This window comes from Lactuca serriola, chromosome 1 (genome assembly GCF_051521515.1).
Source record: "Lactuca serriola cultivar US96UC23 chromosome 1, Lser_US96UC23_V15, whole genome shotgun sequence".
Taxonomy (NCBI): domain Eukaryota; kingdom Viridiplantae; phylum Streptophyta; class Magnoliopsida; order Asterales; family Asteraceae; genus Lactuca; species Lactuca serriola.
The window spans coordinates 44242982-44256011 of record NC_136408.1 but is presented as its reverse complement, the minus strand read 5'-3'; positions in this window follow the sequence as shown (position 1 = coordinate 44256011).

Sequence of the window (13030 nt, the reverse complement as noted above, 5' to 3'; positions counted from 1 at the left end):
AAAACACTTACTTAGAGAAGGTACTAAAACGTTTTAGTATGGAAAACTCGAAGAAGGGAGAATTACCGATACAAAATAATGCCAAGTTGAGTAAGACTCAAAGTCCGAGTACCGAAGCTGAAATAGTAGAAATGAGCCGAGTACCATATGCTTCCGTAGTTGGCTCAATCATGTATGCTATGACTTGTACTCGCCCTGATGTGGCCTTTGCTTTGAGCATGGTTAGCAGATATCAAGGGAATCCTGGCAGAGCTCATTGGGTTGCGGTTAAGAATATCCTTAAGTACCTTCAGAGGACGAAGGAATGGTTCTTGGTCCTCGGAGGGAGTGATGACTTGAAGGTGCGAGGGTATAGTGACGCCAGCTTTCAGACCGACAGGGACAACTACCGTTCGCAGTCGGGCTGGGTCTTTACCCTGAATGGAGGAGCAGTGAGTTGGAAAAGTTCCAAGCAGGAAACCGTAGCTGATTCAACGTGCGAATCAGAGTACATTGCAGCGAGCGAAGCGTCGAAGGAGGCAATATGGCTGAAGAACTTCATCGGTGATCTTGGAGTCGTACCTACCATAAAGGAGCCCATGGAGATTTTCTGTGATAATGAAGGAGCGGTTACCTTGACCAAGGAACCAAGGGATCACGGTAGATCTAGACATATCGACAGAAAATATCACTTTATTAGGCATCGTGTAGAAGAAGGACAACTCGTAGTGAAGAGGATATCATCGGAAGATAACCCAGCAGATCCGCTTACGAAGGGACTGAGTAGGGTTAAGCACTTGCAGCATGCTAGGAGTATTGGGCTGAAGGATGATATTAGCATAGATTAGATAGTAGTAGAAACGTGTAATAGATAAATGTAATTTACATTTGATGATTAAATAAAGGAGTTTTATTTATGAGTAATGTTACTGTCTTATGTTAATTGTTTAACTATTGTTTCATTTTGCATGTTTTGACTTCCAGAATAATTGAATAATCGAATTATTCAAATTGTCCACAATCGTTCATATGTTGGAAGTAGATATGAATGAAGATTGTCGTGAATTGGTACGTAGATTGTCTAAATGGTATTAGACATGGCAAAAGATTGCTACGACGTTCATGAGTGCTTATGAACTAGTTTTGAGCATTGGAACAAACCCGTGCTTGATGGAATCACCTTATGGGATATGATATAAAAATGGTGATCACAAGACGATAATATCATATAGTCTTAAAACCTAGATATATGGTTTGTTATTTGTTAATTGATTGTACATTGATAATGCGAAAACGCATCAGTAACTCGATGTTATAAAACGCATTGTTGTGTATAGTTGATTAATGAATAAGTAAATGCATATAAGTCGAAGTTTATCTGTAAATTTTATCCTAGGTAGGTAAAAGCGATATCTCGACCGTTCGATGATTTGATTTGACTTATGTGTCGGGCCCGGTCAGAACTGAATTGATGTGTTCGATTAAGTTCTATGTCAAATAAATCGGAGATCGAGAAACCAAAATGTTAGACTAATCATTCCATAGAATTGTCAGCATGATCTCTAACAGAGGACTGTACGATCCCTTATCTAAAGGACAAGATTGATTAGATCATAGTTTGACAGCGTCTTTGAGAGCTATGATTGTAAATCGAATTGTACTTGTGCATATAGTTACTAGACTTATCCAAGTGGGAGACTGTTGGAATAGTGTCTAAGGCTGCAACTATATTAGGCAAGTATTTGACCCGATTGTGCATGGTCCTTTTGGGTTGCCTTCACCATAGCAACTTGGTAGGATGATTTATTATGAGAGAATAAATATTATTAATATATTATGAGAATAATATAAGGAATAATAATATTGTTATTTGATTAATATAAGTCATAAATTAATTAGTATTAATTTGGTGACTTAAAGAGATTAATTAAATAAGAGGGTATAAACTGTCAATTGTTTGATAGTTACACTTTAGACTATAAATCCTTATTGGATGAAGGGTGGACGGATTCTAGGGCTAGGGATAGCCTCAAATCGTCCAATGCTTATCTAAGGAAAGGATTTGGATTGCTTTAACAGAAGATTATCCAACTAAGGTTTAAGGTGAAACCCTTAAGGAGTCTACAAGTATAAATAGACCCCATGGCCAAGGGAAATCGGCATCTCATCTAAAGTAGAGAACCCCTGGCCGATTTCCTCCTCTCCTCTCTCTAAAATCATCTTCTTTGCTATTTGGTGTTTGTAAGCCATTAGAGGAGTGACAATTGTGACTCTAGAGCTCCAAGACAACAAGATCAAAACAAGAGATTCAAAGGTAAACTTCTAGATCTGATTTTGTATTGTTTTTATACCTAATTAGTTATTAGAAGTCTTGGATTCAAAGCATGTTTAATTAGAAAGTGTAACACCCCGTTCTTTAAGTGTGTGACTATGAGTCCCTGAAGTTTAAGAGAAAGGTAGTTCTGGTCCTTTTCGAGAAATGAGTTTCATCCGAGAAGGTTTCGGGCTGGCGTATGTGTTAGAAGCATTGGGTTTCTCGTCACCCCGTATGAATGTAAACTATTTGGGAGCAGGTTTAGATTAGAGGAGTTGCGGTGTTCGTAGATGATTATTGTTTATAGCTCGTTGTAGTATAAGTGGAAGACGGGTCCCATGCATGCATGGCATGCATGAGTTTTAGAGTCTGGCTGGGTACGCCCAGCGTAAGCTGGACGTACGCCCAACGTAATGGGAGGATGATATGCGCGTTGGCCGGGTGAGTACGCCCCGCGTACCAGGGAGGTACGCCCCGCGTACTCACAGGAATCCCAAACCCTATTTTTAGAGTCAGCCACTATATAAGGAATAAGATGGTTCACCCCTCAGCCTCCTTATACTCATCTTCAACCTCAGAGAAACCCTAATCTCGTATTCCCTCCATATTTGAGTGTGTTTGACCTTGAGAAGCTTGTATTGGCAAAAGAAGGGCTTGAAGGAGAAAAGGGAAGTTGTCAAAGAAGAAGAAGAACGTGTGGAATTTGTGGATCTGAAGAAATACCACCCTTTGGAGTTGGTTTAAGGTATAAAGCTTCTTGCTTGACCCTCATATTGCATAGATCTATGTATTTTGAAGCTTTGTTATCATTCTTGTCCCAAAAGTCTTCATCTTGTTGCATAGTCTGATTTGGTCAAGTGTATCTGTCCTTTCAGACCTTTGGAGAGGTCTTGAGTGATAAAAATGAGGTCCCAAGGGCTGTAGCTATTCCATGTATGAGTTATGTGGGTCTTAATGGATTAAGACCTTGGATTAAGAGCTTAAGGACGTCCCCGGTGATAAAGCCTGAGACTTTATGATTTCTAATCATATTTGGCACATGGATCTGTAGTTTGGGCTTAAGAGCTTAAGCCATTAAGCTGTAAGAAGACTTAATAGTTTTGGCAGTTACGCCCCGCGTAACGGTGTAGTACGCCCCGCGTAACGGGCCGGTACCCCGATTGTCCTTTGCGAGTTAATGCAGTACGCCCCGCGTACCAAGGAGAGTACGCCCCGCGTACTCCTCCTGTGGACTTCCTTTTTGGGCCTTTTTGTTGGGCCATTTGTGGGTTGTGGTGTTTGGGCCAAGTCTGGAAATTATGAATAGAGTATTTTGGGTCCAATTAATATTATGAATATTGGATCTAGGCTCATTTGGTGAGGTGGGCCCAATTTGGTAAATTGGGCCAATGTGGGATTTTGTATGAGAATGGGACTTTGGTCTTGGCCGATAAGTGAAAGTATGATTGACCCTATGTTTATTTTGTGATGATGGTTAGTTCGGGATTTGCGGTGAGTTGGTGATTCGAGAGTCTGCTTCTTCGGTTCAGAGTGTCGGCAATCGCGAGGTGAGTTATCCTCACTATATCGACAGGGTCTACAGCACCAAGGCCGGCCCTTTTATCGGATTGAGATCCGGGTATTTGTTGCTATGTTGTTATTGCTATGTTTGCATCCTGGTAGTTAGGATGGTATGTGTTAGAGACCTGGGTGAGATCGGTATTCTGTGCTATAGGGAGGTGCTATGCTAGTGACCGGTTAGGTCGGTGTTCCTGGTTAGAGGGGTTGATATGTTATGTGATATGCTTGATCAGTTGTTGACTGTTATCTGTTATATGCATGTATGTTATGTGCACATGGTTGTTTGGATTGGAGATGGGTTGAGGCGGGTCCTGCTTTGTGCTGTAGGCCAAGATACCCAGGGCGGACCGGTTGTCCCGAAGTCCCAACGAGCGGTCCGGATAGGCTGTAGGCCCCAAGAGGGCGGACCAGACGTGACGAGGCTCGGAGAGTGGACCAGATAGACTGAAGACCCGGTGCGGGCGGACCAGTCACATTGTAGACTCAGAGAGTGGACCAGGTGGATTGAAGGCCCGGTGCGGGCGGACCAACCACACTGCAGACTCGATGTACACGGCTAGACACGGAGGGTGGACTGAAGGCCGATACGGCGGGCCAGTCATACAGTAGGCCCGATATGCATGGCTGTTCTATGTTGTTATGTTATGTGTGATATTCATGGGTCGGAAGGCAATATGTTCTGGACCGGAAGGTCGTAGCCTGGAAGGGCGTATAGGGGGTTGGTATTTTGGGGGTAACTCACTAAGCTTTCGGGCTTACAGTTGTGGTTTTATGTTTTTCAGGTTCTTCAGGAGACCGTGGCAAGGCGAAGGCGTGATCGTACCGCTCCTAAGGTTTTTGGTCGTGATGTGATTCTAGGAATACTTTAAATAATTTGTACTGAAAACCTTTTTGTAGTGATTTTAATGAAATCGGATTGTTTTGAAAAATTTAAAATTGGTTGTATTTTTCGGTCGTTACAGAAAGCCTAGATCCAAGCATTAGGGTTTTGCATGCGCACATAGGAAAGTTCTTATGGCTAAAACCCATCACAAACAACTTATCAAACAATGACTGTAAATAAGAACAATAAAGATTCACAAAGAAAACTTTCACTAAGAATGATAATCTCACCAAGAGATTATCGTATGCACAAAGCGGCTATTAGGGTTTGTGAAAGGCGTGCCTATCACAAACCGGTACAAACGAATATATACAACTATTCTAGGCTATCCCTACAAATCAGGGGTATACCAGCTAAATAATAGACGATAACTATGGAAATTAGATAAGTACTAAATCTGTTACAAAACGCTGAATATTAAGCTATACACTGAACAACTGTTACGCTGATGTCGATACTGACATTGAGTCATGCGCTGACACTGAGTGACCAGTTTCAAACATCATCATATTACAAGGTTTGACCTTACAGGCCCAATATGTGCTTTATATGTTATTGTATGGTATGCGGTAGTTTGGGGAGCTCACTAAGCTTTGTGCTTACAGTTTCAGTTTTGGTTTCAGGTACTTCCGCAAGCAAAGGGAAGAGCTCAGGATGATAGCATTGCACACACCACGGTTTCAGCTTTTGTCCTGGGAGTTTATTTCAGATACTATGTTATGTTGATACATTTCTTTTGTCATGACACATCTATTTCTTTTGTCATGACACATCTATTATAACTTTTTGGGATTTATGACGTACGTTTTCATGATATATTATAAATGATTGATATCTTTAGTATTATTTAAAGAAAAAATTTTGGGTCGTTTTACTATCCACCCGGTACGCCCAGCGTACTCCGGTCTTGTGTGGTCTGAGAGACAGCCACGTAGCCCCACCGAGACTTCGCCACCTGGCAGCCCCCATCCGAACTACACCCCGCGTAGATCTTCATACGCCCAGCGTACGCATGAAAGAGGCGTTACGCCCCTCGTACATGGAAGTTACGCCCAGCGTAACCCGATGACCAGCACCCTATAAATAGAAGATGAGGGTTGCCGATCTTGTTTGCAAATTTTCACTTTTCTCCCTTTTTTCTTTCTTCTTCTTGGCAATTTATACCCTTGAAGCCCCGGTATCAATCCCGACACCCGAAGCAAGTCCCGAAGCCCCGAAGATCCTGAGAAATACAGTTTTCGAGCCAAAACTCTGCCCGTGTGAAGCCCGGTTTTGGAGAAAACATCCCGGTTTCAGCGAAGAATATTATTTTAATAGACGAGGTGTTGTCCGGTCATCGTCTTATCAAGTGAGTGTATAGTCCCTTTCATAAACACGATTTTAACTTTTAATACAAGTATTGGTTGAATGTATTATATCTATGTTATGAGTGAATGTGTAGTCACTTTCTTCTGACACATAAATATAAAGTATTTATATGAAAAACGTGCTATGTGTTTATATATTGTTGTTTAATCGAGATGAGTGTGGAATGGATGTTTTATATAATTTTTAAATGAGTTAAACTGTATATGTATTTTATATCTACAAATATGTTGGGTAGAACAGGGGTAGATGAGATAGTTGGTGTGTGATAAAAATGAGTTGGATAATGAGATAAAAGGTGATATAGATCTTTGAGGTGAGGGTGACAGGTGAAAAATGAGTGAAACCTTTACCCAAGCGATGGCCCCCGTCATTCAACAGAGTAGGGATGACAACCACGGACTATTCTAGACAGTCCAGTGGAACACTAGCAGACTCACAACTTGTAGGTGTTGTGAACTTGATGTTCACCGGTGTACTCTAAAAACCCATTGACACGTATTGCGATAGGGGTCTCAAAAACGATATTGTCAATAAACGAGATAAACTTGTTATAAATCCCGGAGTATGGATTAAGACATAGTTAATTGTCCCTAGTCCGGGAGTATGGATTGGGCATAGTTTTAGATCCGGGAGTATGGATTAGATCAAGAGATTAGTTTTAGGTCCGGGAGTATGGATCAAATCAAGAGGTTAGTTTTAGATCCGTGAGTAGGGATCGGGTAAAGAGGTAAATCTTGATACGAGAGATTAGATCGTGTCATTGTGAGGATCAACGGGGTGGGATAAGAGTTGTTTTGTATGGTGAAATTGTATAAGTTTGTGAGTTCTAATATATATACTTATATGATATAACATTTTGGGTTGAAAACCCTATATGCTCACCATGCTCCCAAGCCTAACCCACTTAGTTTTCTTTGTATTACAGGTTATGGCACGAGAGCATAAGTTGGCTGGCATAACGAGAGATTTTGGATTATAGGCCAGTAGTTATAAATAACTGTTGTAAGGTCTATTTTATACTGTTTATGCTTTTGGTCTGTATCGGAACATGACATCCCGAGATTTTGTTATTTAATGAAAATACATTTCTCTTTGAGAAATGTTTTGATAAATTTTATCATATTTTGTTTTGGGAACAAATTCTGCAACTCTTTTAAATCAAAGGATTACTCTGATTTTATAAAACAAAGCATAAACAAATTGGTCTTTTCTGGCCGTGAAAATGGGGATGTCATAGTGGGCCATCATAAGTCAGATAATTTGGGTTAAGAATATATGTGGGCTTAGGGTAAGGCCCATTAGAGGGAATGGGCTCAATTTAGCAAATTAGGCCACTAGTGGGCTTGGGAAGCCTACCTAGTGTGGGGCCTTTTGTATTATGGTCTTGGACCTTAGATATGGACCAAGTAGGACCAAGGGGGTAAAATGGTCATTTTACCCTAAGAAGATTATCATATTTTGACAAAGTATTATTGTATAGAGTAGTCGGGGGGTCGTGGGAGCAGCCAGCATAGATTCCTCACACACGAGTTCAACATTCAGTTCGAGAGGTGAGTCTTCTCCTATAGGAACGGGTCTAAGGCACCAAGGCCGACCTGTTTATGTGTGATTGTATGTGTCGGGGTTAGCCTGATGTAGATTTTATGTTCCGGACTTCGGTCTGATGTCGGGCAAGCCTGAGGAAGTTAGTTTGCTTGATGTCTTCGTGATTCTTGCATGTGTATGATTATGTGTTCCGGACTTTGGTCTAATGTCGGGGTAAGCCTGAGGAATGTTAGCTTTCATGTTATGCTTATGTTTATGTTTATATTTATGTTATGCTTGTTGATATGATATGTATATCGGACTTCGGTCTGATGTCGGGCGGGGCCCGATGCAGTGGGTTGGGCCCAGTATGCGATTATGTGTATAGTATGTGGTAGCTTGGGGGACTCCCTAAGCTCCGTGCTTACGGTTTACAGTTTTGTTTTCAGGTGTTTCCACTAGCAAAGGGAAGGGATCTGTATGATTGTAGCGCACACACCATAGTTCAACATGGGGTGTTTTAGACTCTAATATTTTGTCATATGATTTGATACAACATTTGATGTGATGTTTTGATTCACATGGTTTATGATTTTATTTATAACAATTTATGAGTTATGTTTTTATTAATGTTTTAAAAACAAAATTTTTGGACCGTATTTTTGGGGTGTTTCAAAGATTCCATATCAACATGTACTAGATCCATTAGTCCTTCACTTGCCTCACATAAGTGTGTGAATAATGAATTAAGTCATAATTTTCCAGCGAACAAGATTCTCATATATTATACAATTCGACTTGTACGACACCAAGTATTTGTCCAGTTGGTGATGAGATTTCTTTTCACTTGGTCAATTATGACAATACCACAAGTGATATCATAATAATCAAATCCACAATTACTATTTCTATTATTAGAGACATAACTAACACTTTCATTAATGTCATTGCAAGGAAATAAGGCAACTAAGTAAACCAAAACTTCTATTTTATTGAAATAAATGAAAATTTGGAACTTATCCTCACAACGCATGAAATGAAAACTATATTTCTAAAAATCTCTGAAGAGTAATAGCAATCATTAAATTATCCTAACTCCCTACTAGTAGCTCCAAATTCTAACCATCGAACAATGTGACCAAAGTTGATAGAATTTTGCTCACTTCGTTTAAGCTTCCTTCTTTCTTTTAGATCCTGCAATACCAGCAAAATTTGATCATCACATTATGTATTAAGATTCCAAGCATAGGAACTTATGGAGTTAGATAATGGATATACCTGAAGTAGATTCATATGAATTGACGTTAACATCTTCAAGATCCTTCAGGTATGTTAGACAACTTCATTTCTAATGACCATTTAATTGGCGAGAGAAACAAACAGACATATCAGGTTCAACATGTGGAATGATCTCAGAACGAGCCTTTATCTTTACCATACGATCAAATGGTTTGACCCTGACCGATCCCTTCCGATTGGGAAGAGATATATTTTCTAGATCATTAATGTTACCATTGTTAATTTCCATGGAATTCTTGGAATTAGACCATATAAGCATTTCTTCTTTAGTTGTGTGCTTAAGCATTTCTGCTTCAGCAACCATCAACATATAGTTCAAATCAATTAGGGTCACATCGAGATTCCTTATATGAAAGTTCCTAATGAACTGACCATATAACTCAGGAAGAGAAAGAAGAACCAAATCATTGGCTTGCTCCCTTGGGAACACGAAACCCATTCTTCCAAATTTATCAATATACGACTTCATTTTCAGAACGTGATACACAAAATTCCCATCTTCATTTTTACATGCTAATAGGGCTTGAGTAGTTTCATATCTTTCAACTTGAGGAAAATGTGACATTGGGAGAGTTATAAGGGGAGGTGGTGGAAGAGTTGAAGAGAGACGATGTACATTTCCACCATTTCCTAAGGAAGGGGAGACATTTTCACTTTGTCTTGAAAGTGGAAGACCATCTCCAGAAGATTGAGGAAAAACATTTCTATAAGAACGAGGAAGACGATTTATATCTTCATAAGATATCTAAAATTTAGGAGAAAAGAGAATTCAAGTTATTTGATTTAAATCCTTAATTATTAACCCAAAATTTAAACTAAGGCTAGGATCCATATTTTCCACTCGAACTTTAAAAGGGTATGTCGTAATCAAATTCGAATCTATTTTAGATAGGTAATACTTTTACCAATTTCAATCTTACGAAACTCCCAGATCCTTTGAGATTCATTGAATCTTATCAATGAAATGTTTAATCTCGATTATGTTATTACCAAGTGTGATTGAGAAGACGATGATCACAATTAATATGTGAATAACCATCCAAACCCGCTCAAACTATAACGCCCGCAGATCCGGGCTAGCCAATTAAGACACAATAAGCGGCGAAAATGAATTTTTGATAGAAGTTTATTTAGAATAGATAATCTTAACTAAGATGTACTATATGTCACAATGGTTTTGTACATATAAAGAACGTCGAAATCCGATATGACCTATCGAAGTTTCGCGACAAAACTGGCACGACACTGTGTGACGTAAAAAGTGAGTTTACGCTAAGGTGTTTTTTTAGCCTTAGCAATATAAACGAAAGTCGTAGCATACGTTAAACCGAGAGCATACGTTCATCATATAGTACTCTCTTACGAACTCACTATATGAGTTAGGAAGCGACTGAAGAACCCAGTCAACAGCCAGCTCCTCACAGACAACGGATCCCAACATTCTTAACCTATCAATGTGTGACTTCATCTCTAGGACGTGTGCACACACCGACTTTCCTTCTTCATGTTTACTTGCCAAAAGGGCTTGAGTGATCTTGAACTTTTCAAGCCTTCGAACTTGTGGGTTAGGGAGAATAATTGAAGGAGGTGGAGGAAGTGAAGCATAATCTCTTGTTCCTCGATCGAATCGTGGAATATCATCTTCATGTGGAAAGCTTGTTCCACGGGATTTGGGAAGACTATAGTTGTCGTACTTTGACATTTACAAAATGGGAAAAAACAAATTCAAGTTAGTTGATTGATTGAGTCCTTAATAAATCACCCAAATGAGATATTAAGGCTAGGACCCAACACAATACGCTACAACCTAGAAAAGGGATGTCGTAATCTAGTTGCAGAATATTTGAAGGTAAGTGAATGACGATTCACTAATTTTCCACCATGAAAAACGAAAAACCGATTAAGTTTTAAACGCTTTGAAAACTCCTAGATCCTTTGAGATTCATTGAACTCTTCAATGGCATGTTTAAATCTCGATATGCCCCTCGATTTGTGACTGGGGTGCCGAGGATCACAAAACAGGGTGTGAATAACCATGCAAACTTACGTGGTGCCCCCACATGTTACAGTCACCTATTCGATGTGCCGGTTAACCACACACGCTCCACCGAACTATGACAAACATTGAGCCACCCCTTGCTACCTTTGCTTAGAACCATTTAGTGTGTCGGTTAACCACACACGCTCCACTAACGTATTTGCAAGGGTACAAAGTGTAATTTCATGGAATTGCATCAATTCACTTTTGCCTAAAGTAACTAAGATTGGGAATTTGTAAAACATTTAGTTACTTTTGTACTTCATTATAATTATAATGGAAGGTTTCTGTCCTATCCTACTCGTTCGGCTAACGACCCTCCACTAGTCAAGAGTGCGGTGGGTAAGAGTGGATACCCATTCAATCGCCATTTTATAAACAATTTCCTTAAACACCCCTTATAGACTAGCTTCATGAATGAGGTCTACTAATGGTAAGACTGACTTTTACTCATACATATATATATAATGTTAGACATTTAATGTTATATATAGTATAGGGTGTATTTTTACACTTTTAAAATACTAGGTGGTCAAATTTAACAATTATACTTTTAATTCAATCAATTGTGAACCAAAACTTTATGGATTTATTAAATCTCTTTTAATTATACACTTTAATTAATTAATAAAACCATAAGGGTGAGAACTGAACTTTTCAAAACAATACTAGGGTTTTAGAATTTAACATTTCTAAATTAAACTTTTAATCAACTTTTAAATTCCAAAACTTGAGGGCAAGTTTGAAACTTTTCAAAACACAAAGGATCAAATAGCAAATAATTTAAATTAAACAATTAATTTAATGATTATCTAAATTTGACCTAAAATCAATTTATTGCAAAATAAGTTACCCAATTAATACAAATAATCAAACTTTAATCATATAAGGAAGTTATTATCTAATCAATTGGTAATTATCTTTTGTTTAATCAAGGATATACTCAAAAATATGTTTAAAATCGGATTTTAATGACCCAAAACAGATAAGGCAAGTATCCATGAGTAAAACATCAAGAAATCCCGAAACTGCCTCCTTCTGACGCTCGAACTCACCGAGTTCCTCTATGGACTCGCCGAGGAGGAGCTACTCGCCGAGTTCATCAGACAGGGGGGCCAAAAAACGATTTTACAGCTTGAACAAACAAACAAGGCATCAATACAATAGAAACCAATCAAGGCTCTGATACCACTGATGGGTTTTAGCCATAAGAACATCCTATGTGCTCATATAAACCCTAATGCTTGGATCTAGGTTTCTCTATTGTACATGCAATTCATCCAAGACTTTAAACCCTAGATCTAGCATACAATTAATCATATTAACTTATGAATGGGGTCTTAGATCTTACCTTGATTGTTATGTAGCAATAACAATCTCAAATCCTCCTTGTAATGACTTTAGATAGCTTAGAGTCACAAATGTCACTCCTCTAATGGTTTACAAACACCAAGAGCAAGAGGATGAAGAATAAGGAGAGTGGAGGCTGCCCAAAACGTGTGGAAACCCTAAGGAATAAGTTCACCACGTTTTTGAGCCTCAAGGGTCCTTAAAATAGTGAGGCTATTAGGGTTATCTAACAAGGAAACCCTAATTTGGATGCTTAAGCCCTAAGCAACCCATGGACTCCTTCCTTAGAGGCCTAGGACGATTTCTAATGGGTTTCCCCATAGAATTCGTCCACCCCTCTAATATGGAGTCCATTAGCCCAATATTCAACTATCACACAATTGACAGTTCTAGTCCCTTAAGTTTAATTAATGTCTTTTAGCCATAAACTTAATTCTTATTAATTCTTGACTAATATTAATTAAACAATATGATTTATCCTTTAATATATTATTCTCATAATATATTAATAAAACATAATTAATCCTCTCTCTCCATAATTCATCCTATCAAGTTGCTTTGGTGAAGGCAACCCAAAAGGACCATGCACCATCGGGTCAAGTACATACCAAAATAGTTATGGACTTAGACACTAATCCAACAGTAACACCCCGCGTAGAGGAAGGAACGTGCATCGTTCAAATACTAGGCCTCGGTTCGGCCACATCGCTCCAAC